Genomic DNA, 23,977 nt, shown 5'->3' with positions numbered 1-23,977 from the left:
AGGAACACTGCTTGGGATCCTTCTTTAAAGAATTGAAGTAGGAAGAGTTATGGATTCTTAAACACTACACCAGGTGCTCGTCATTTCACTCACTATATTCTTATCACCTCTATTCATTTGTCAGAACTCTTTTGTGTGCATTGCAGAAACCCAATTTACGCTGGTTTAAGTGTCCTAAAAAATTTTCCCTCGAATGGAAGTGAAACTATAGGGCTAAAATTGGCTTTGGGTTATGGCCAAATGGGTCCAGGGATTCACTCATGCCTCTAGACCCAGTCTCTGGCTCTCCTCCCCTGACTGTTGTCCTAGTTCACGTCCCTGTTAGGCAGATTTTCTTCAAAAGGCGACCACTCAGCAAATTCAGACTTACCTACCCTGAGCTTCTTAGTTTAGCAGAAAACTACCTCCCCTGTACATCGCTGAATGAAAGTTCCTCCAGGTCTCTTTGGCTTTGCTTGGGTGAGAGGCCCATCCCCATACCAGTCTCAGTGGCCAGGAGGATGGGCTTCACTGATCAGAATCTGAGTCACGTACCCAACCCAGAATTGGCACAGGACTAAAATCAAGCTCCCTCCCTCCCTCCCCGGGGTCTGAAGGTGGGGGGACAGCTTCTAAAAACCACATGGGGCACTAGTACCTGTGCAAGTGAAGATAAGGGATGGGCAAGGATAAAGATGGCTATACTTCTGAATTGTAACACTAGCTGAGGAAGAAGTAAAAACTAACTCTACCTCTCCTAAGAAGAAAATTCATGTTTTTAAAATATTGGATATTCCCTCCTTTGGCATATAACCTTAATCAAGTATTTAATAGATTGTACCTCTCTGTTAGACAGTTTCCTACATCCCCCTCTTAACTCCCTGTTCATATCCCTCTGCACCCAAGGTTCCCAGATGGAATTCTATGGATTTGCCTCGCCTCCCTTATCACTGGAGATCTCCCCAAAGACAGGGATCTTGTCCTCGTCACGCCTGAACACAGGGCCCGGCAGGGTGCTGCACACGCTGTAAGCATCCTGTGCCTGTTGAATTCAATAGAATTCTTGAGGCAGGGAGTATGTCCTACTTACTTTCTTTCCTAGGCTGACAGACAAATGCTTAAAAAAAATAGAAGACAGTAATTGAGAAAATCCTGGCACTGTGATAACTAAATTCCATTTCCTATGTTCATCTGAAAACATAACTTGGGTATCATCGCAGTGAGAGACTACTGCTGAAAGAGAATTCTGTGACTTCGAGATTTCCAGAAGAAACTGAACATAAAGAGTCTATATGAAATGGTGATCTTAATTCTGCACTGCTCAAATAAAGTATGTTAAGGGAATAAAAAAAATAAAAACAAACTCTAACATTCATCTAAATTTTAAAAATTGCAACACAGAATGTAAATTGGTGCAACCACTGTGGAAAACATTATGGAGACTCCTCAACAAATTAAAAATAGAAATACCATATGATCCAGTAATTATGCTACTGGGTATTCACCCAAAGAAAATGAAAACACTAATTTGAAAAGATATGTGCAGCCCTATGTTTACTTCAGCATTATTTACTGTAGCCAAGATACGGAAGCCGCCCATGTGTCCGTTGATTGAAGACTGGAAAAAGATATGGTATATACAAACAATGGAGTATTACTCAGATATAAAAAAAAAAAAAAAAGAATGAAATATTGCCATCCACAACAACATGGGCCTAAAGGGTATATGTTAAGTGAAATAAGTCAGACAGAAAAAGACAAATACCATATGATTTCGGTTATTTGTGAAATCTGAAAAACAAAACAAAATGAACAAAAACAGACTCATAAGTACAGAGAACTGGTGGCATGAGAGGGGAGGGATGAGGAGATAAGAGAAAATAGGTGAAGGAGACTAGGAGGTACAAAATTCCAGTTAGAAAACACATAAATCACAGGCATGAAAAGCACAGCATAGGAAACATAGTCAATTTTATAATAGCTTTGTAGGGTGACAGAGGGTAACTACACTTACTGTGGTAAGCATTTCATAATGTATATGATTATTGAATCACTATGTCGTACAGCTGAAAATAATATGATTGTATGTCAACTACACTTCAATTAAACAAATGAGGCAGGAGAAAAAAATTACAATGCAAATATACTGTTCAAAATGATCCAAGGACTTAGAAAACCAACTACCAGTGGCTCAGATGATTGTGACAGAGGCTGCAAGTTGTCCCCCCAAAGTCTGTGCTCCTTTCTTCCCTAATAGGAGTTCCAAATTCTAGCTGGGCACATGGCAACATCAAATTAAAATTATACTTTCTGGATGACCATTCAACCAGGTGCATCCAGATGACTACGTCTGGAAAATGATGTGTACACATATATTGTGCACATTTTCTTGGAAACGTCTTTAAAGGGTATGGAGCTGGCTTATCCCTTTTCTACTCTCTTTCCTGTTGTCTGGAATATTCTTTATGGAGAGAGTCAGAGCAGCCATGTTGGACCATGCAGTCTTAAGCTATACATGGCAAAACAGCCAGATGGAAGGAGCCCAGCTCCTTAATATCATGGACCATAATATCTCTATCAGTCCTGAACCTCTGGACTTTTATGCAAGAGGAAAATAAACTTCTCTGCCTAAGCCGCTTTTATTTTGGCTTTCTTGTCATTTTCAGCCAAACATCGTAATTCTATTCCACTAACAAGGATAAATAGAGACTCTTTATATACCAGCCTACATATACCGTGGTTAGCCTTTCTGTTTTTATTGGTCCGTTTTCTTTCTAAGCCTTTGAATATGACAAGCTGTAAGTCAACAATAGCACAATAGCACTTCACCCAGAGCTCAAATATCTCCCCCAAGGGAACCAACAGCAACACTGATAGGGTATCAACCTTTGGTGCCCAAACCACACAAGCCAGATTAATGGATTTTTCCTTCCCTTTACTGAAATGATTTAAATAGTTCTGTCACACTGTTATCAACCTGCTACCTTATCTAACAAGTGTCCTTTCTTCAAGGCCCCATTCTACTCTAGTCCCCATTCTCCTCAGCCCAGGCCTAGGTGACCCAGCCATCCCTCATTCTCTACCACTCATCTAGCACATATCATTTTTTATAGAAAGAAGTGGGACTGCCTCCTTCTTTCTACCTTCAACCATTTTAGAACCAGGTAGCTGAGCTATGTATAGTCTTCAGAATAGATTAGAAAGTAAAAAAGATGGAAATGAGGGCTTTTCTAATTATAAAACGGAACATCTTAAAAGCCCTTTCCCCATTTGATGACAGAGTTGAAGTCGATTTAATCAACAGGATACTGTGGCCTCTGTAAACAGTGTTACAGCATTTTGTTTTATGAACTTGCACTATCTGATTATCATCAGACTCACCGCCATTGCAATAAGAACACTCCACATTTAGAATCTAGAATCTGGCATCATATCTATTTTATGGCTATTTTCCAAAGTATTTATTAATAATATACTAGAAGATACATATATATAACCCAAAAGAATTAAATTTAGAAGGTGCTTGAACTTCTTGAATCACAGGTAACAAGAATGACATTGAACATTATTTCAAATTATTTATATTTACCCCCACCCGAAAAAATGTTCCCTTGGAAGAGATGAAGAAATGGAAACTCAAGTTACTTCCCATGATCTCCCAGGCTGATAACAGCAACATAAGAATAAGACCGCATAGCTCTGTGCCCTGATGACTGGCCAGAAGGGTCCCAGCAACAAGTCACAAAATCCTAGTCACCATTACTGATCTACTTATCTTCTCCTACCATTGACTCTCAGCCTCTAGTGACTGCCCTACACCCCTGCAGCTCCATTGCCCATGTCTGTCTTGACCTGAAACGCTGAGGCTCTGGCTTCCCCAGCACCCACCTGGGAGGACCAAGCAAGAGAACCCAGCAGCAGGGAGGACTGGGCATCCCAAAGAGAAAAGTTTGACAAATAGGGATGGTAGACAGCAAGAAGCTAGCAGTGATCGCTCCCACTCTGTTTGTAATGTATGTTCCTATTATGGAATCAGCTGTATTTTCTTGTGAAGACCTGGTTGACTAAGAAACACGCCACTTTGTATTTGCTTTTCTTCCCTCCTAGCCTCACTTTCTCTTTTACTGTTGTGCCCCAAATAATAAATTAGCACCTAAGTTTGCCTTGGGCTCTGACTACTATCAGTTAGTTCATGGTCCAATTAGGCTACTCAACTTGCAGGCATCACTTCTGCAATCCAAGCCAACAGAAAGCAGGAAGAAAGAAAGAAATTCAGCCCCTCTTTCCTCAGAAAATTTCCCAGAAATTACAAGCAACATTTCTATCTAATCTCATTGGCTAAATTTAGATAAAGCCATACCTAGCTGCAAAGAAGGCCACAGTGTTCCCTAGGATAATGTGTCCAGCGAAAAACTGGAGAACTGTAACAAAGGAAAAAAAAAAGAGGAATGTTTTGGGGGCTAGGCAATCAGAGATGTTTTATATGCCACCAAGAGCTTGGGGCTGGAACAGTCCTACTCCTGTGACTCATTCATTTTCCTGTCTAGAAACTTCCAACATACTTTTCCCCATATTTTCAGTTAGCGGTCATAATTTTTTTTTAAGGTTTTATTTATTTATTTGAGAGAGAGAGAGAGCAAGAGAGAACAAGCAGGGGGAAGGTGGAGGGAAAGGGAGAAGCAGGGAGCCCGATGCGGCACTCGATCCCAGGACCCCGGGATCATGACCTGAGCCGAAGGCAGACGCTTAACCACCTGAACCACCCAGGCACCCCCACGGTTTCTTTTTCAATGAAAATATAAAGCAATCAGAAGAAGAATTCCACAAACTTCTACTGCCACATCTACCCACCTGCCTGCAATGATATCCATATTCTCTACTTATGTTCTTGCTCCTCATCAAGGCCAAGGTTTTACTTGTAAATTAAATGCAATTCCTTCTCACTTAAAGACATCACTCCACCTATTCACTTCCTCTGTTTCCTACAACATCAGTTTGTGTTTTTCTTTTTCTTTCTCTCTTGTGGTTCATTCTCCTAAACATACAAACCTAGTGTAATGTCTCCTAACTCAAACCAACCCCACTTACCCTCTTCCTCTTCCAGGTAGTGTCTCATGTCTCTCCTATTCCTACAACATTTCACCAAAACTGCTCTTATCAAAGTCATTGATAAACTCCATGTTGCCAAAGATGATGGTCAATTCTCATTTCTCATCCTAGTTGACTTTTCAACAGCATTTTCCATAGTCAATCTCTCTGCTTGGATGTATTGCCTCACCTAGCACACATATTTGGCTGGTTTTTCAGTCTTTTTGCTGGATTATTCTCCTCCTCTTGACTCCTAAATGTTAGAGTTCTTCAAGTCTCAGTCCCCGAATCTCTTCTCTATTCTGTCTATACTCACTTGGTAGGTTGATCTCCAATTTCACGGTTTTGAATACCATCTATATTCTGATGGCTCCCACATCTATACCGCCTTTCCTAGTCCCTAAAATCCACACTCAACAACCAATAACTCAGTATCTACTTGACTTCTAATAGCTATCTCTTAAATAGCATGTCCAAAACTGAGTTCCTAACCTGTGTCCCTGCCAAAATCTACTTTCACTGTATTCACCATCTAACTCAATGGCAACTCTATCTTTTCACATGTTCAAACCAAAAGCAATGCTGTCATTCCTGACTCCTATGTTTTCTTTCATACCACATGTTCTTTCATACCTCATACCTCATGCTCATTGAGTCAGCAAAATTTTCCTGTTCTACCTTCAAAATAGTTCCTACCACCCTCATTGCCATGCCTTACCTGTGTCAGAGCTACGACTCTTTTGTCTCTTCTCAACCCAGAGCCAAAACAGTACAGTTAAACCAAGGCCTATCATTTCATTACTCTGCTAAAAACTCCCCTGAGACTTTCCATCTCACTTGGAGTAAAAGTGAATATTGTTCCTCACTGTAACTCACTATATGACCTCTCTACCCATGACCTGATTTGCCTCTTCTCTTAATGCTCTTCTCCTCTTTAGAAATGGTGCACCCTATCTGCAATTTCAGTCCATCCCAGCACTTCTTATCTCCCTTTCCTGCTTTAGTTTTCTCCTTAGTTGTTAGCTCTGTAGAGCACAGTGTACAATTTACTTGACTATTACCTATCTCTTTTACTAAAATATAAACTCAATAAAACCAAGGGATTCGTTGTAGCTGTTGTCGTCTGTTTTGTCTACTACAGTATCCTAGACCAGTGCCTGGCACTTAATAATTAAGCACTTGGTAAATCTTCATGGAAGGAGTAAATGACAGGTTGCCCTGTAGATTCATAATTGTTCAGGAATTGCCACATTTCTCAAAAGAGGCTTACACCTGTTCTTGGCTGTGCCTCAAGCACGTTTGAATCTAGGTCTCCCTAAAGACATTCCAAAATTGCTTCCTAGAGTCTGTATTACCAAATTGCTGCATATGGAAAATCTTATAGCAAGAGCAACCGTAGCTAGAATCTGGGAATGAATTAAACAACAATGACAAAAGTGAGGCAGCCATGAAAAAAAATATCTATGAGATACATAAAATAAGATCTAAAGAAAAGGTGTCCTGTTTCCCTAAACAAAAATATAAATATATCAAAAGTTAATATATAAGTCTAATAAAATCTTCAGTCAGAATCCCAATGAGATCTTTCTAAAACTTTACAGTATTATTTAAAATTTCACGTGGTAGAAGGAATCTGCCAGGATTCCCAAAGAAACATGGAAAAATCTTAATGCAATAAAAATGGCATGATATCAAAGTAGCAATAGAAGAGAGAATAAAGAATCTAGAAACAGCCCAGTGACACACTGAAATACATAATAAATGCAGCAGTACACATCTTTGGGTAAATAATAAATTCTGAAATAAATGGTAATCTACTTAAAAGAAAAAATATATATATATATGTATCATTAAATCTTCTACTACATAATATATGCAGAAAAAATTTCCAGAGAGTCAACAAACTAAAGATTAGAAACTAAAGTATAAAAAAGCATTAGAAGAAGACCTAGAATATTAGCACAACATTGGTGAGGATGGAGTGGTCTTAAGGGGAAACTCAGAAGCTATAAAGATAAATGACTATAGGATCATGCTAAAATTTTACACAGCCAAATTAAAAGAATTTGTTAGAAATGATGAGTTTTAATATAGTATTGCTCAGGAGAAGAGAAGAGATATGCATACTCAGATATGCATGCTAAAAACATACAATCAAAGAAAATTCACGGGACATAAACAGATCTATCCTGTGAAGTAATTGGTTTCATGACTTTTCTGATCTCACAGAAGTGATAGAAACTTCCAGGTCTCATTTAATACATAGGATGCCTAATCCCATTTAATAATGAAATCCTCCAACTCTTTTCAAAGGTAATACTTCCCCCTTCATCCTCCAGCTGGACTATGTTGCACTGGGACTGCCAGTCTTCAGGGAGGGAGTGCAGTTGGCATCTCCTTTGTTCTTGCCGATATATCTCCCTAACCTGATAGTCAACTGTGTCAGATTCCTCCACCACTTGCCAGGAGAGTTTTGAGGTCAGATGAGGAAATCAAGACTTTTCTTATTTGAACAGCACTGTTTCTGAAGTGAATGTCACAAAGCACTTCTCTGGCTTCTTTAGAGAATCTAGTCCTTATGGCCTCCTAACCTCTAGTTCCCTTGATGTGGCAGCCCCTAGAACACAGTGATCTGATTTCAACCACTTTTTGAGAAATTTAATTCTTCCAGTCAGACCTATCTGAGAGCATCTAAGACAACACTCACAATAGCTCCCATGCCCACATGGCCTGCATGTGGTTCAAAGGAAACCTATATCTCTTCCTCCAACACTGCCACAAGAATTGACTCCCCTCTGCCACCTCTCTTGTCCTCTACTCTTCCCCAACTGGAAGCAGATGTCCTCCTCCTGTCTCCCCTTGAAGCAGGGGGAGAGATGGGAGGCAGATGTCCTCCTCCTGTCTCCCCTTGAAGCAGGGGAAGAGGTGGGAGGCAGATGTCCTCCTCCTGTCTCCCCTTTAAGCAAGGGGAGAGATCAAGCTGAAATGGTCCTGGTGAGGGCCCCACTAGGTTAAGGTAAGAGTTTAATTTTCCACTTCATTCTCTCTTGGGGTGGGGGGGGCGGTAATAGGAGTCACAGAACACTAACTGTTCTTTCCAAAGAAATATTCTTTGTAAATCCTCTTCTCATTTTTAACATACTCAGTGTAGGCATGTTTTTTTTTTTTTAAGTTTTCAAACAGAATTTAAAAGACTTCCTTTAAAAATTTGCATATTGGGCCAGCACCTCCCTTTGCAATTACATATATATTTTATGTGTTTTAATCAAAACCTTCAATTAAATACACTGATAAAAACACCTAATTTCCAATCTGTCAGATAAAAGATTTAAAAGATAGTAAAGGACATTCAACTTTTCCAATAGAAGCCAAGAAAGAAGGAAAAATAAAGCCAAGAAGAATCATGATTTTTTCACAAATTATAGAAGAAATAAATCCTAATACACAATTCAAATTCTAATAATCATTTATATTTAAGCTTTTCAGTGAAAAGATATATATTTTCAAAATGAAAAAAAAATCCAGCTATGTGTTCTCAATAAACAGTCCTTTGATACACTATTTTCCAAAAACAGAAAAAATAACAATTCTACCAATTCAGTATAAGTGGCTAGTATGGAACTGATTCAAAAACTGTATGAAAACAGTTTATGAAAGCAAAATTATAAGCCAATCCTACATATGAATATAAATATAAAAGCTCTCAATAAGCTATTATCTAAAATAAACAGTTTATATTTCTGACAAGTAGAGATTATCATGAGAATTCAAAATCATTTAACATTAGAAAAATATATCAATGAATTTATCTATGTCAACAAAGCTGAGAAAAAACCATATTACGTCCTTAGATACAAAAAAATTAGATACAAAAAAATCCATCATACATTTAGGGTAAAAATAAAGAATAGAAGGGAACTTGCTTGACTTTATAAAGGACATGTTAAAAAGTTCAGCAAACATACATAATAAATTTTAAAAGAATTCCCTTTAAATTTAAGAATGGGACACAGTTGCCTAAAGTCATCATTTCTAGTCAACATTTTAGTGAATGTCTAAGTCAGTACAATATAGGCAAGAAAAATTTAAAATTACATAAAAATTGCTCTCAATTTCAGAAGCAGGAAAAATTGCATTACTATTGAAATTGACCAAATTTTCAGTTGGAAACTTTGAAAATTAAGGTAAAATTGAGATATTGGCAATAGTAATACTATTAACTTTTCATTCCCCAAGTTATGACAATCAAAAGTATTTGTGTGATTAAGGAGCGGAGAAACACAAAAGCATGAGGAAAAAAAGAGAATTAAAAATAGAGATATTAATTTCAGGACACTTGGACTTCAAATTACTATCCAATGAGAACACCAGGACTTCAAAGCTCTCAGGTGCCTCCTTCCCCCTGCTGAAAGAGTCCTGGTCTACCCCATGTGCTCTCCTCCATGCCTGTTATTCTTCCAGTCCCATTAATTGAGTCATCCATACTGCCTACACCTCTCCTGTTCTTGTTGCTGCTTTCTCTGCTGCCCCTACCCACATGGAGAAAGCCTGGCTTTTTCAGAGTGAATAGGCTTCTTTATTAAAAATGGTAAGTCCCATTCCTTTGGGCAGGAGTATAAAGGATCTCTGAATGGTGCCATGGAGATTGCATTCCTCTTCACCAAGCACAAGTCGGCCCCTCAGGCAGAACCCCGGCATTTTATCCTCTCGTCCCCAAAATGAGCTTCGTGACTTCTTGGGACAAATTGACCTTCCAATACCTTTTTTTCCAATCTTTGCTTGTTTTTGATAATCCCAGAATGTGAGAGCCCACTAACTATAAATACATCATTATTTCTTCTCTTACAAGTAAGACTTCTTGGCTTCTACTTTTAAATCATGGGATTACTAAAGTGAATTGATAGAACAGATTTTTCACACTTATCCCAAAACCTATAACCCTATTTCATAAATACACCCAAGCTACCTGATACACATGCACACATACACACACACACACACACACACACACACCACCTAAGATTTATTTAGCCATGTGCTCTTTGGATTATCTAACATTGATTTAAGACAGCCTATTTGACAGTGTTAGAGTTATTTAAGAGTGTGGCCACATTAGTGGTATAGTTATTTAAGCAATAGGTACAAAGTTAGTAATGGATATCATGAAGTAATTAAATATAACAATCATGGAGCAAAGTACAGCAGTATTTAAAAGTAGTAACAACATGAAACCAATGTCTTCCAATTGTTTAACATGGCTCTCAAAGCTAACTAGCAGGAATGTCTGTACACTTTAGTGACTTTGTTACATAGACAGTCAGTAAAAAATACAAAAACATTAATATAGTAATGGTTCCTAGAAATGTTCTAAAAATTAAGTTAACTATAGAAGCAAAACCTGACAAAAAGCACACACAGAAACCTTAACTTCAAATGCACTCTAAACTCCTAAAGTATAACAAACACTTCCATGTGTTAAACTCTTCACCTGAGTGTCTTCAATTTATTTCTTCCCATTAATGTGATTGCAGATCATTTTAAGTTTGTGAAAATCCTTTAAAAAATAGAATTCTTTAAACTCACAACCATGAAAATACATGAAGCCAATTTAATAAGTGGTTCCGAATCCATCACGCTGCGATAGCAGCCCAACTCTAGATTCACAGATAATGATAAATATGTACATAAATGTGGGTATCATTTACTCTTCCGATTGCAACCTCCAGCTAATGACATGCTGAGTAGTGCATCGCACCGTAGAAGCTTCAAATAATTATCTGACTCTCTTCACCTCTGCTGCACTGAAGCTGAAAAATTAAGGAATTCATTCTTAGGGCCTCTGCACGGAGAGCACATATTCAAGGAAGAGGGCATTGCAATTGAATGCTAGAGGTAATAGCCAATAAGCTGGAGGTGTAAGTGGCAGAGGCCAAATTAGTATTCAACTGCCCAGTTCTCATCTGTTTCTCCCCAATATATTTCAGATATGTCTCATTCAAGGTCAACAGGAGAGTTGTGTGCAGAAAACTAAATGGGAAAGCCAAATGGTAATAGTCCAGGCCCCAACTCCCCTGGGCTTCAAAACTTGGCTCATCTCAGAACTCACCTTTCTCATATGTTGACACTATTAAAAGGCTGTAAACACACTCAGCAGTTAATTTTAAAATCTCATTATTGAAAGCATTTTTGCACTTTAGGAATGTCAATCAATTGTCTAGTAACTAGAGAGCAAGGGAAGGGAAATTGTACATATACCAAACCAGGGATCTTCTTTAAATTACTTCCATTCATTTCTGACCCTTTGAAATCCCCATATCATTCTCTTTCAAAGCAATATGGTCCCTCTGAGGCTGAGTTATTTGGCAATTTACGGATCTTAGCCAATTTTTATGACTGGAACACAAGCCCATGACATCATTGGTATGATACAGTGGTCCTGCTGAGTAACTTAAAAGAACTTGTCATAACTCTGTCTCAAATTAGTAGAGCTATCCTAATTAAATCCGCTAGCATTTCTGGTTTCCTAATTTCTGAGAATGAAGTACATTTGCCTATAGTGCCAGTTTTCCTTTCCTTCTTCTATTAATTAAAAAGTCTCACATGAGATCTCACCATTATTTCAATGAGAATTTTAAGTTTATTTTTAAGTGACTATGAAAGCAAGAAAATCATACTCTCAAATATCTGCCTTTATCTCCTACACTTGCAAGTAAACATTCTTGTTGCTATCTTTTTTCTATTCAAGTTTCCAGTTTAAAAAGCAGTCTTTCTATCTCTAGGTGATGTATAAACATTTCACTATAAAAATGTTCTGGTTTAATCAAAATGAACCAAAAAGAGAGGTTAGCCAAGAATTTTCAATCCTTCATCAAAAGTAGCACTGTCAAGGTTGAAAGAGAGTACTAATAATCTAATTTTCTGTTTTCAGTGCTCAGGCTTTTCTCCCTGAAGTTTGTATGTTTAGGTCAGTTCGAGCATTCTTGCAATCAAATGCCTGTGAGGGAGGGGATGATGCATCCAGGAAAAGCGATGGAATGCCAGACAGGACTTTGACTCAAATGGAGAACTCACAAGAAGTAAAGCCTGTTTATTTTTTTTTGTATATGAGAAGACAAAAGATGTGTAACTCAATTTGAAAGATACACTGATATGTATACCAGATAGAAAGGTTTTTTTGTTTTGTTTTGTTTTGTTTTGTTTTGTCCATGTTAGAATACAGGTGCACTTGATACTGGTAGTTATTTTTATTATTTTAAATTTCACAAAGTTTCAGACAGCGAAGTCCGTCATTTAAAACGAAATTACAGGGGCACCTGGGTGGCTCAGTCGGTTAGGCGTCTGCCTTCAGCTCAGGTCATGATCCCAGGGTGCTGGGATCGAGCCCCATGTCGGGCTCCCTGCTCGGGGGGTGGGGAGCCTGCTTTTCTCTCTCCTCCCTGCTTGTTCTCTCTCTTACTATCTCTGTCTTTCTCTCAAATAAATAAATAAAATCTTTAATCTTTAAAATGAAATTATATATGTGGTTTCTGATGGTGCTGCTTTGTTCAAAGCTAGCAACCGGGCAGGTGGTTCCCAGGCTCCCTAAAACAGTATTGTCTTCTTAAATAACAAGAAGCTTAACAAATCTGGTTGGCAAAAGCTTTCAGAGTATCCTAACTCCACAGGGCTTCCAGTTTGGTCATTTACCTGAGGTTGTAACCTGTGTGGGTGACAGTCTTAAATAAGATTTCTGTCTATAATTTCCTTATCCTCAACAAAGATAGCCAAGCCCACTGTCAAAAATAAACCGTGTACTGAAAGTAATTAAAAAGGAGAGCTAGGGAAAACATGATTGTTTTGCAAGAATTTGCCGGGGTGGGGGGGAGATGGATGTACGTACCAGTATCAAAACTACATACCATGTCAAATAAAAAGATACCCCTCTCCAAATGGTCCTGAAAAAACTCTACAGGGAGTCTTGACTAAAATCTTTTTATGATTTTCCCCAAAAGCAGAAGTTCCTTTTACAATTTATGCTGAACAGACTGTTAAATTCCTTTTATAAGTTTGTCAATATTCAATCTTGTACAGGCAAGTAGACATGTTATTTAGATTGCACCCTCATGCAACAGCTGCAAAGTGTGCTATATTCACTGTGTCCAACCCCAAATACATACACTGTTGAGAAAATTATACGTCATTTTTTTCCCCACAAAAGATATTCTTTACTGGAAGAAAACTCAAGTTGATTTTTAAAGAACAGATTAAGTGTTCTCCTTCTATACTCCAGTTAGGATGAAATCCAATATAGAGTTCTTACTTTTTATTCCCTTCCTATCTTGCTTTCTTTTTTCCTTTCCTTCTTCTATAAATGTTTATTAAGCACTGCTATGTCCCAAGTATTTTAAATGCTGGAGATTCAAAAGTGACCAAAACAGAAGAAAATCCCTACCTTGATGGTGATTAAGCCCTGGTAGTGGAAACAAACAAAAAACAAGATAAATGAGTAAAAATAAGTAAAAAATGGAAAAAAAATAGGAAGCATCATATATAAATTGAAATTTTAAATTGAATGCTGAAGAAGCTGTCACTGAGTAGGTAATACTTGTGTAATGGGGTGAGAATGGGGGTGAGTATCTGAGAGAAGAGTATATGGGCGGGGACAACAGCAGGTGAAACAGCCTCCAAGCAAGAACATGCCAAGCTTTCCTAACACACAGTGAGGAGGTCTCTCTCTCTCTCTCTCTCTCTCACACACACACACACACACACACAGAAGAAAAAAGATGGAGGTGGAGGAGATGGTCAGAGAAATACATGAGAAATACCAGATCATGTTGGCCTTCTAGGCCTACCCTCTCTCTTGGTGCTCAGCACATGCCTAGGCCAGAGAAGCTACAACACAGACTTCATTCACTCAAAAAAAAATTGACTCTAGGGTCCATTATCAATCATATAAAATTAAACATTGTTGCAGTTCTACAAAAAGATTTGACCAGGGGCACCTGGGTGGCTCAGTCGTTAAGTGTCTGCCTTTGGCTCAGGTCATGGTCCCAGGGTCCTGGGATCGAGCCCCGCATCGGGCTCCCTGCTCTGCAGGAAGCCTGCTTCTCCCTCTCCCTCTCTCCCTGCTTGTGTTCCCTCTCTCGCTGTGTCTCTCTCTGTCAAATAAATAAATAAAATCTTTAAAAAAAAAAAAGATTTGACCATTAGCCTATCACTGGTGTAATTTGAATTGTTTTCTAAAAGTCAATTTTTAAATACTAATTAACATTCAACATTGTTAGTTTTGAGAGTTGGCCATCTGTAGTTGACACTAGCTTGTGACACAGTTCAGGCATCTGAAGTATTATTTAAGGCCATGCCTCAAAGCAGAGTTCATTTTGTCTATCTGGAGATAAAATCTATAAGCCTGACCTAATTTGAATCAAACTTTACCACAAACTTGTCAAAGAAAATGGATACAGGATTTGTATATTAATCTATAGGTTTATTTTGCACATAATTAACTCTATATTATATTTACCACCGACTTAAAGGACTGTAGCATCATGGTTCTGAAAGTTACTTAGAGAATATTAATAATAAATAAGATATTGGCATAAGGAAGGTCAGATCATAGTTGGTAGACCAGGGAAAACATAGCCACGCCAACTGTAATCCAGTCTTCTTATTACAGTGTCTCCTGATTAATATTTAAAACAGACATATACCAATGTCCACTTGGGAAATTACTCAGAAGATAGAATTTTGCAACATTAACTAGATGGAGGCTAGAAGACTTAAGCAATAATTAAAGATGCCCAATTCTACAAACCAAAAAAGGACCAATAAGCCAAAGGTCAAAAGCAGACAAATGAGGGATCACGGTTGAGGTGAAGATGAAGAAAATGGTTGTGGATCATGAAAGAAATGGTTTTAAATGGAAATTGACAGAAAACACGGAGGATTGAAGGATAAGGAAATTTGATAAGCTCCATCTCGAGAAATTCAAATAAAGGAAGACAAAACTGAAAAAAAAAGAGTTAAGGAAGAAGGTATTAGACCGGTCTAGCTCCACTTCATGTATAATTAAAATATGTGAGCAACTACTATACAAATTGAGTTTTTCTAAACCTTTGTAATTTTTCCAAAATTTCATTATTTGTCTTATTCCCTGTTGCCTTATAGTAAAACCCTAAGGATTGGTCGTATGTATATGTTTCAATACCAGCAAAAGAAGCCTATGCTGAGATTTTATTCCACAGTTAGCTGCAAAGACAAAAATTTAAACACCTTTTAACAAGTGGGGTGGGCTATAAAAATCATAGGAAACAGGACTGAACTATAGAAAATTTAGGCTGGAAGCTGAAAGATCTGTATTTTAGTTCCAATGTGCTGATAACTACCTGTTTGTCTTAGACATTTATAGTGTCCATGTTCCTTAGTTCATTCATTAATGGACAAGGGTACTGGCATAGATGGAACTTAAGACTCCCTATGATTTTACTCATTGTAACTGGAGTAATGTACAACATATTAGCATTACATGTTAAAATTTATTGGCAAAATACTCAACCTTTCTCGATAGGTTTTAAGTATATATATATATATCTTTTCCCCAACATATTTCCTACATTTGCAAAATGTACTATGTTAGACACTTCTTTGTTGAAAAGAGCTTATTGTGACGTTATAAGTCCAAGGGAACTTTGCCCTTTTCACTTCCAATTCTTCATCCTCACCGTTCTCTGCCTGTCTCCATCTGCCTTGACAAAGGGTTTAACATCTGTCTCATGTAATTTATTTGCTCCCTTTTCCAAGATTTCCTTTATACATAAAGGAAATTAATATTATATGTAGTATATTATACTTTATTTTCATGGTTCTGTCATTATTTTAACAGTTCCTTAGACGTCTACTTAAGACAAAAATAAAGGTTACAAAAACCCATGAACTCTCAGAAATTCTTTACCCATTTCCCAACCTGTAAAATGGCACTGGATAGGACAGTTAGCAGTTCTGAAGACTAAATATCTATGTCTGAAAAAGAACATAGCATGGTGAATAACACTCAATAGATGTTGGGTTTTTGTTTTGGGTTTTTTTTTTTTTTTTCCTATTCTTTAAACAGGCAGAAATCCAGTTCTAAAATATGGGATTAGTACCGTATCACCAAATCTCAAGAAATTCGGGAAAAGAGTTCATAGCATCAGTGTTCTGAAAGATGATCCCCTCAGACTATGAAGGTACAATCCTCTTAACTTTTCCTATTACTCTTTAACATGGTAGCTTTTTATTTGATCATGCTTTTTTTCATATAAATAAGGACTTGAAGAGAAACATCTTGCCTGTTTCTATACTAATTACTAAAGCTTTCTTCATTATAAACCTGGTCTTTAATAATAAGAAAGACAGGTCTTGAGCCTGTTTGGCTTGAGCTGATTACCAAGCATTCCTCTATGTGGTTCTTGCTCAGATGCACGCAGAGCTTGAGCTTTTCCTTGGCAGCTACTGCAAGCCATGCCAGCTACTAATTGACAAGCCTGAGTCTGGTGGGAGAAGGATTTTACCTGACTAGTTGAGCTTAGTCTAGGGACATCTTAAAAGCAAGCTCCTGCTGTGATTGCTTCCAGCATGCCTGGGATTTAACCAAAATGCTAGAGACTGTCACTCATAGGGAATGTAAAAAGGTTCAGGACACTGGGAATTTTCCACTTCATTGCCTATGCAAGTGACAGTGTTCTGAGTTGCCTACAGTTTACCAATGTGGGTAATTCACATTTCAGCTATGGTTAATTAAAAAAAAAATTGACCAGAAAATGAAAAACTGATTAGCATGACACCAGCGGACCAACCTGCTCATGAGGAAAAAAAAATTTGGTTGAATCTTTTTTGGACAAAGTGATGAAAACATTCCTAAGCCTCCAAAACTGCACTAGAAATAACACATGCAAATTGAAGTTATGAACCCACGATGGTAATTTGCATTTTGCACACTTTCACACAAATGTCCCAAAGGCCTCCAAAAACATAAATTAAATTTCACGGATCTCCTCCAAGGCCATATTTATTATTGTTTATGAAAACAGACTGGGAAATTGAGACATAAATTGAGAGTGAGAAAAAAATTAGGTCAACCCGGAGCATGAAAGCTAGAATTTGGTTTCAAGTTTTAAGCACGAAACCACATAAATATCTCATCCAATGATAAAGATAAAGAGGGGGAAAAATATATTAAATTCATTTGTATATTCTTTTTATAAGATGCAAAGCTACATTTCAAAACTTGTCATGCTAAAGATTTATAATTTATAAAAAAAATCAGGCAGAAAAAAATATTTCTTACAACAGTGTTAGAATCTTTTTTATCTATTGCTCCTGCATTTTCTTTCAACAGGCATCAGATGAGTCATCATACATAGGGCAATAAGCTATGACGATACAAAGTATAAGATACAATACTCTTGAAGACTTTGCCATCCATTTGTACAGAATGGCCCTCAAGCCCGGAAAGGAAAAAAAAAAAAAATCTCCATATCAGCTTATGATCAGATGTGAAAGATGGGCAACTGTTAGTGCTACCATTGTTCCGAAGAGAGAGAGATTCCTGTAGTTGAAGGCATTTCAGAGAGGACTTTGTGAAGGAAGGAGTAACTGAACAGGCCCTTATAAAACATGCAAAAGGAAAAAGGGGTAAAGAGTCAGGAGACGATTTCCGTTAAAAAGTAGAACCTACAGGCAAGTAGAAATGAACATTGCAAGCTCATAAGACAATAAAAAGGTCAGCTTGGAATGTTTGTAAAATTGGCTGAGCTTTTTGGAGTCTGATTATGCCAGGGACTTGAACTTTAGATTGTATTTTTCCCAACCGCCTAATTCTCAAAGTGGTGTAAAACAAATCCTTGCTTTTACCATTCTTTTCAAATCAAATAGACTAGTGGGTCAAATTCTTCCCTTCCATGTTTTTATGCAGAACACAGTATTTCAAATCAACTGTTTGGCCACCTGTTTGTGAGGTCATTTCATTTCTCACGTTATACTTCATTCAAGAAAGCCACAAGAACTCACTGTATCCTAAGTGTCCTAAGAAATTAAATCCAAGAATGTACATGGAAATGCCCATAATAATATATAATCCGCAGGCTCTAGCCCCTAGGCCACAAGCCTGGAGGCAGCCCTTCAAAGTGATACAAACTAGGATTCTGGAGTCACATCTGAAGTGATTCCACAGTGTCCATTATTACCTGTATGAACCCATGTAAATACTTAATATTTTTAAACCTCTGTGTCATCTGGAATATGAGGATATGACAGTGCCTCATTCTTAAGGTTGTTCCTTCACTTTTTTTTTTTTTTCAGCCAAATATTTATTGAGCACTTACTGTTTTAGGGACTCTCCTAAGTGTTGGAGATACCATGGTGTTATTCACCATGTCTCTCTTATTGAGAGACAAGGATGTTTGGAACGTATAAATAGGACGATGGCTATAATGCATCTGGCAAAATGCCTAGAAAATAATGAATAATCAATGAATGTTAGTTATTAAAACTACTATGACCTACGATGATGCAAAGTATATGATGTACTCTTGAAGACTTTGCCATCCATTTGTATGGCATAGCCCTCTACCACAAACCTTATGAATTTAAGGAAGTCTCTTTACTGCCCTGAACCTCAGATTTCTTATTTTTAAAACAAGAAAATTAGAACATAGTACTTTTAAAACCCTTTCTAGCTTCCACATGCCATGAGTCTGTAATTGGTAAGATCTCTTGAGTCTTCGGGGAGACACCAGAAAAGAAAGAGGGGGAAAAAGTAAAAGAAAAAAAAAATCCCTGATCATAGAAGCAGAAAGTTACAAAAGTCAATGCTAGCATTTCTGTACCTATTTCTTATTGTATTTTTTAAAAAAGGAGCACACTACTATTGAATCAAAATATCCACAAAGATTGAGAGCAATAAACACTGCAGGCAATATAATCACATTTGGTAGGGCTTTATTATTATTTTTTGTTTAAAAAACTGGGTGGACAAAGCATAATTTCTTGGGAGTGTCTATAGCACAGATAACCAGACTGTGAGACATTTGGTCCAATTACAGGTTCTAGAATAGCAGCCAATTCATGTCCAATCAATTGGACATGAATATATATATATATTCATATATATATATATATATATATATATATTCATGTCAAATGGTATATATATATGTGTGTGTATATATATATATATATACACACATATATATATACATATATATGGCAAATGGTATCAAGTGAGTTGTAATGTTGTCAGTTTGGTGGTCTTGTATGGAGACCATCATCATGTGAAGTCTCAAACACAACAAGACTTAGTGAAGAGTATTCTTTTCTTCTGCAAGTGGAGGTTTAGTGAGATATTCAGAGACTGTTTGAAACCAACCAGCGAATTGATTTGTCACTTGGTGAAAATTTGTTGTTATTCATTCAGCATTAGACCTTGAATCAGTAACAGGGACATTAATTTATGATCTAAAAAAATGAAGAATCAAGAGGACTTCATGCATGACTCACCTTGCTTTTAAAAATGTGAAGTAAGTATGATAATAAAATGATAGAAGCTACCATTTCCTGAGGGAATGTTAAGCCAGGAAGTTTACTTATATGACTTCATTTAATTCTCACAATAACCCAGTGAGCTAGGTATTATTCTTCCTATATTTCAGATAAGGAAATGACTCAGAGAGTTTCAGTAACTTTCCCAAGGTCACACAGCTAGAGAGCAGCAAATGGAGCCTGAAAATTATCACTCCTCTTCAATGGTGATGGATGTCGGATAACTATCCTGAAAACTCTTTAGATATAAAAGTGATTCAAGAGAATATAAATGAGTCATCCCTGGACTTCTTAGCAGAGAGATCTTCATTTTTCACATTTACATTTCAAAAGAATACATGATAAAGAAATCATTTGCCATTGCTAGATAAGTACTTCTCCAAGCAAGAAACTCAGAGCCCATTAAAAAAAGAGAGAGAGAAAAAAGAAAGAAAATGTACGAGCTCTAATTTCCTCTCCATACCAGACAGCCACAAAAGACATTTAAAGTTCTGGCATTAGAAGCAGGCGGCCGAGCATTACTGCAATCTCCATGAGTTTGCATTTTTAAACAGAACAGTTGTTTCAGTGGCATAAATCAAGATATTCTATAAATTTATAAAAAGTGAAGGCCTTGCTTTGTGTCCATATTGTTCATAATTTTCTGGTATATGCTGGAATGTATATATTTCTTTTTTCCCCCCATTAGAATGTACCTCTGTTGGAGTAGAGATTTTTATCTTCTTTCTCCAATAACCTCAGTGCCTAGAAGAGGCCCTTGGCATAGTAGATATTCACCATACACTTGTTAGTCAATAAGTGAATGAATAAATCAATAGGACTAAAAGCAGGTTGAAGATAAATGCTCTCCAACTTCTTTTTGGTGTTTCCTGAAACTGTCACACAACTCAGGAGCTAAAGTCCTCTGAACCAGTCATCTCACCTGCTTATCTAAAAACTTTACATTTTTATAATATCTAGGACAAGTATGATACTGTTTCAAGTATTTCATTCATTATGAAATCAGTGAAGCAAGGAATCTAAAAGAATTACTAGTATCTAGATCATATCAAGAAAAAAAAAAAAAAACTCCTTCAATTCTAGCCTTCACTTCGTAGGTCTGTATGTAATATATGCTTTACCAGTTTGTAAAAACAAGTGATAACAGCTACAGCCTAGGACTCAAGTACCTTAATCATTCCCTGGACAGATTTCTTTCTTTTCAACTCATCCTACTGCTTTATCCTGAGAAGCCTTCGCAGTGCTCTTAGAACCACTAGGAGTCCCTTAAACCGCCCCTTAGAGACAACTACCAAGATGATTTATGTGGCAACCTGCTTATTTGTCCTCCTGGCATCCAAGGGGCTAAGCTTTAACTGCTAAGGTAACTTAATCCCTTTGGCATTTGGGGACTTACTATAAGGGGAGCTATAGTCTTTCCTCTCCTCTAATATCTGCTTCAGCCTCTTTAATAAGAACTTCTAGCTTGTTAGAGGTATTAGGAAAGAACACTTAGCCTTTTAGTACCTCTTCTTCCTATCCTAGAACAGAGTAGTGACTCTATAAATGAAGATAATGCTAGATAGTGTAACAAACCTTCAACTTTCCGTGACTAAGCACAATAGAAATTGCTACTGCACTCATATAACAGTTAAATGCCATTGGTCCTAGCTGGAAGGCAACTGTTTTACATTTATTGACTTAAGGATCTAGACTCCTTCCAAGTGTGGTTCCACCATTTGTTAGAGTCTCGAAAATGAAAGAGATGGTGAAGAAGGCACAACATGGTCCAGAATTGGCATACATCCTCTCCATTAATATTGCATTAGCCAAGTATAGTCCTATGACCACGTCTGGAGGCAAGGGATAGGCTGGCCCACATCGCCTTTGGTTGGGAACATTCCCAGTGAAAACTTCACAATAAAGGAAAACAAAATTCTTTTTTTTTTTTTTTTTTAATTTTTGGTGGATGGCATGCCCTGTGTCACACTGAGACTGTGTAGAATGCTGTCTTCCACTGGGGAGGGCAGATTGTTGGGTTACAGACATCTGTTTGCAGGTGCCATGGTTCTCTTCCTCACTGATGCTCTGTTATTGGAACTGCTCATTTCTGGTTGTCTTCCGTCTTCTGGTAAGCCCTCAGGACAGACTCTTCCCCTGCAGAGGAAGCCTATAGTTGTCCTATTATCCTACCTGTGATTGACGAAGTTCAATTCAAAGAGAAGGTAGAAGAGGAAGCCCATTTGGCCTCAAATTCAAGCTCATTCTACCATCTGGCTTTACCAATGATACACCTAGTATTTTTCTAAGTTTCTATTTGATAAGTAGATCAGTAGGGAGGGAGGGACTGGGGCACGGTGGAGAAAGGTAGAGATAGAGATAGATAAAATAGATGTATATACTGAGAATTAGCTCAAAAGTAGTAGGAGAAAGAGGTAATAACCCCACAAAGCCCCATAATTATGTTAGGGGATACTTTGATTTATCTTAAGGTAATTTTACTGAAAATTATGGTTCTTTTTTGAGCTGACTGAAAGGTCAAAAACAATTGTGAACATTTTAGAAAAAATATATTAAGTCCTACACTTCCAAATAATCTGAATTCTTGAAATTTAAATAGGCTTCCCAAGATAAACCTAAAGGCTCAAATAGACAATAAATATTTAATGAGCAAATATTTGGACTCCTTTGAACTTGGTGTCAGTCATTGTTCAGTCTCTTTGGTGGGTTTTCTAAAAAGTCTTATTCTTGCTCTCCAAACTTCAAGGACCTATCTCTCCAGAGTACATAACCCCAGTCCATGTGTGGATCATGTCCTCAACTTCTTTTGCAGTCATGCTTCAATATCAAAGTCAGTACTGGGTGGTCTTTCAGAGTGTCCTGGGTGGGAGTTCAAGGAGAAAAAGGCAAAGCTAAGGAAGCACTTGGGTGGCCTGGCATTGAAGACAGAGACAGACTGCAGAGAGAACCAAGCAACCAATATTTCTTGGTGATCCATTTATATACAACCACAGTGTTAGTACCAGAAGCCTTACCCACAGTGGCACTGAGCGTTGGCTTCAGGTCTTGGCCAGGCTGGCACACAAGCTGCTTTTAATTGGCTGAGGAAAAACAAGTTTGCTCCATCCCAGATATGAATGAGATGTTACATGTGAGTTAGAAAAAAAATTTTTTTTTTTTAAAGATTTTATTTATTTATTTGAGAGAGAGAGAATGAGATACAGAGAGCATGAGAGGGAGGAGGGTCAGAGGGAGAAGCAGACTCCCTGCCGAGCAGGGAGCCCGATGCGGGACTCGATCCCGGGACTCCAGGATCATGACCTGAGCTGAAGGCAGTCGCTTAACCAACTGAGCCACCCAGGCACCCAGAAAAAAATATTTTAAAGTATGTGTGGCCACTTCTCTCTCCTGTTTGTTGTGGAGTCTATGTTTCATTCATGAAAAAAGAATCACAAATAAAATCTTATTGCTGTCAATATGCAGCCATTTTTGACATGATCATTTAACAGCTATTTTCTTCACTTTTTTCCATAATAACAATGTTTAAAATAAAGTGAAGACTTGAATGCAGCCCCATTTTATTTTCTTCTGGCAAGAGAATCTTCAAGTACAATACAAAAATGATACCTACACAGATAAGGTTGAACAGAATGTAGTCGGTAACATCAAATTATGGGTTTATCAAGAATATTAATTAGAAATATGTACTGATAGGGGTGCCTGAGTGGCTCAGTCGGTTAGGCAGCTGCCTTCGGCTCGGGCCCTGATCCCAGGGTCCTGGAATCAAGCCCCGCATCGGGCTCCTTGCTCAGCGAGGAGCCTGCTTCTCCCTCTCTCTCTGCCGGCTGCTCTGCCTATCTGTGCTCTCTCCATGACTCTGTCAAATAAATAAACAAAATCTTTAACAAAAAAAAAAAAAAAAAGGAAATATGTACTGATAATGAATGGTTATTTGAACAGTAGGACACTAGTGAAGAAAAACAAAAATACGGTATATAGTGTATTTTCTATATTCCAATCTAACTTATATTATAATTTATAGACTTCAAATGAAAATCCTGAACAACTCATAACTGTCTGGTTCATTGATTTCCATCAAGTCTTCATATCCAAAAAATTTAGGAGATTACTTCATGGATAATTAGTACATTATGGAGTTTCCAAAATCTTTAAATAGTGGTAAGATTTTATATCATCATTTTAGGGAGTCTCTTTTCTGGTTTATAAATGCCTGTATAATTCAATCATGTAAAAAGGTCAGGTAAGGTTTTTCTTGATTTTCTAGAATTGACTATTAAAGTCTACTACTGGGAAAAAACAAAAACGTGCTCTGGACACACATTCTAACTTTAAAGACCCTCTACCTACTGTG

The sequence above is a fragment of the Leptonychotes weddellii genome, chromosome 1 (assembly GCF_054177405.1).
Source record: "Leptonychotes weddellii isolate Sample4059 chromosome 1, ASM5417740v2, whole genome shotgun sequence".
Lineage (NCBI taxonomy): Eukaryota > Metazoa > Chordata > Mammalia > Carnivora > Phocidae > Leptonychotes > Leptonychotes weddellii.
The sequence above is the reverse complement of the archived record's forward strand: the minus strand, read 5'-3'. Positions refer to the sequence as shown.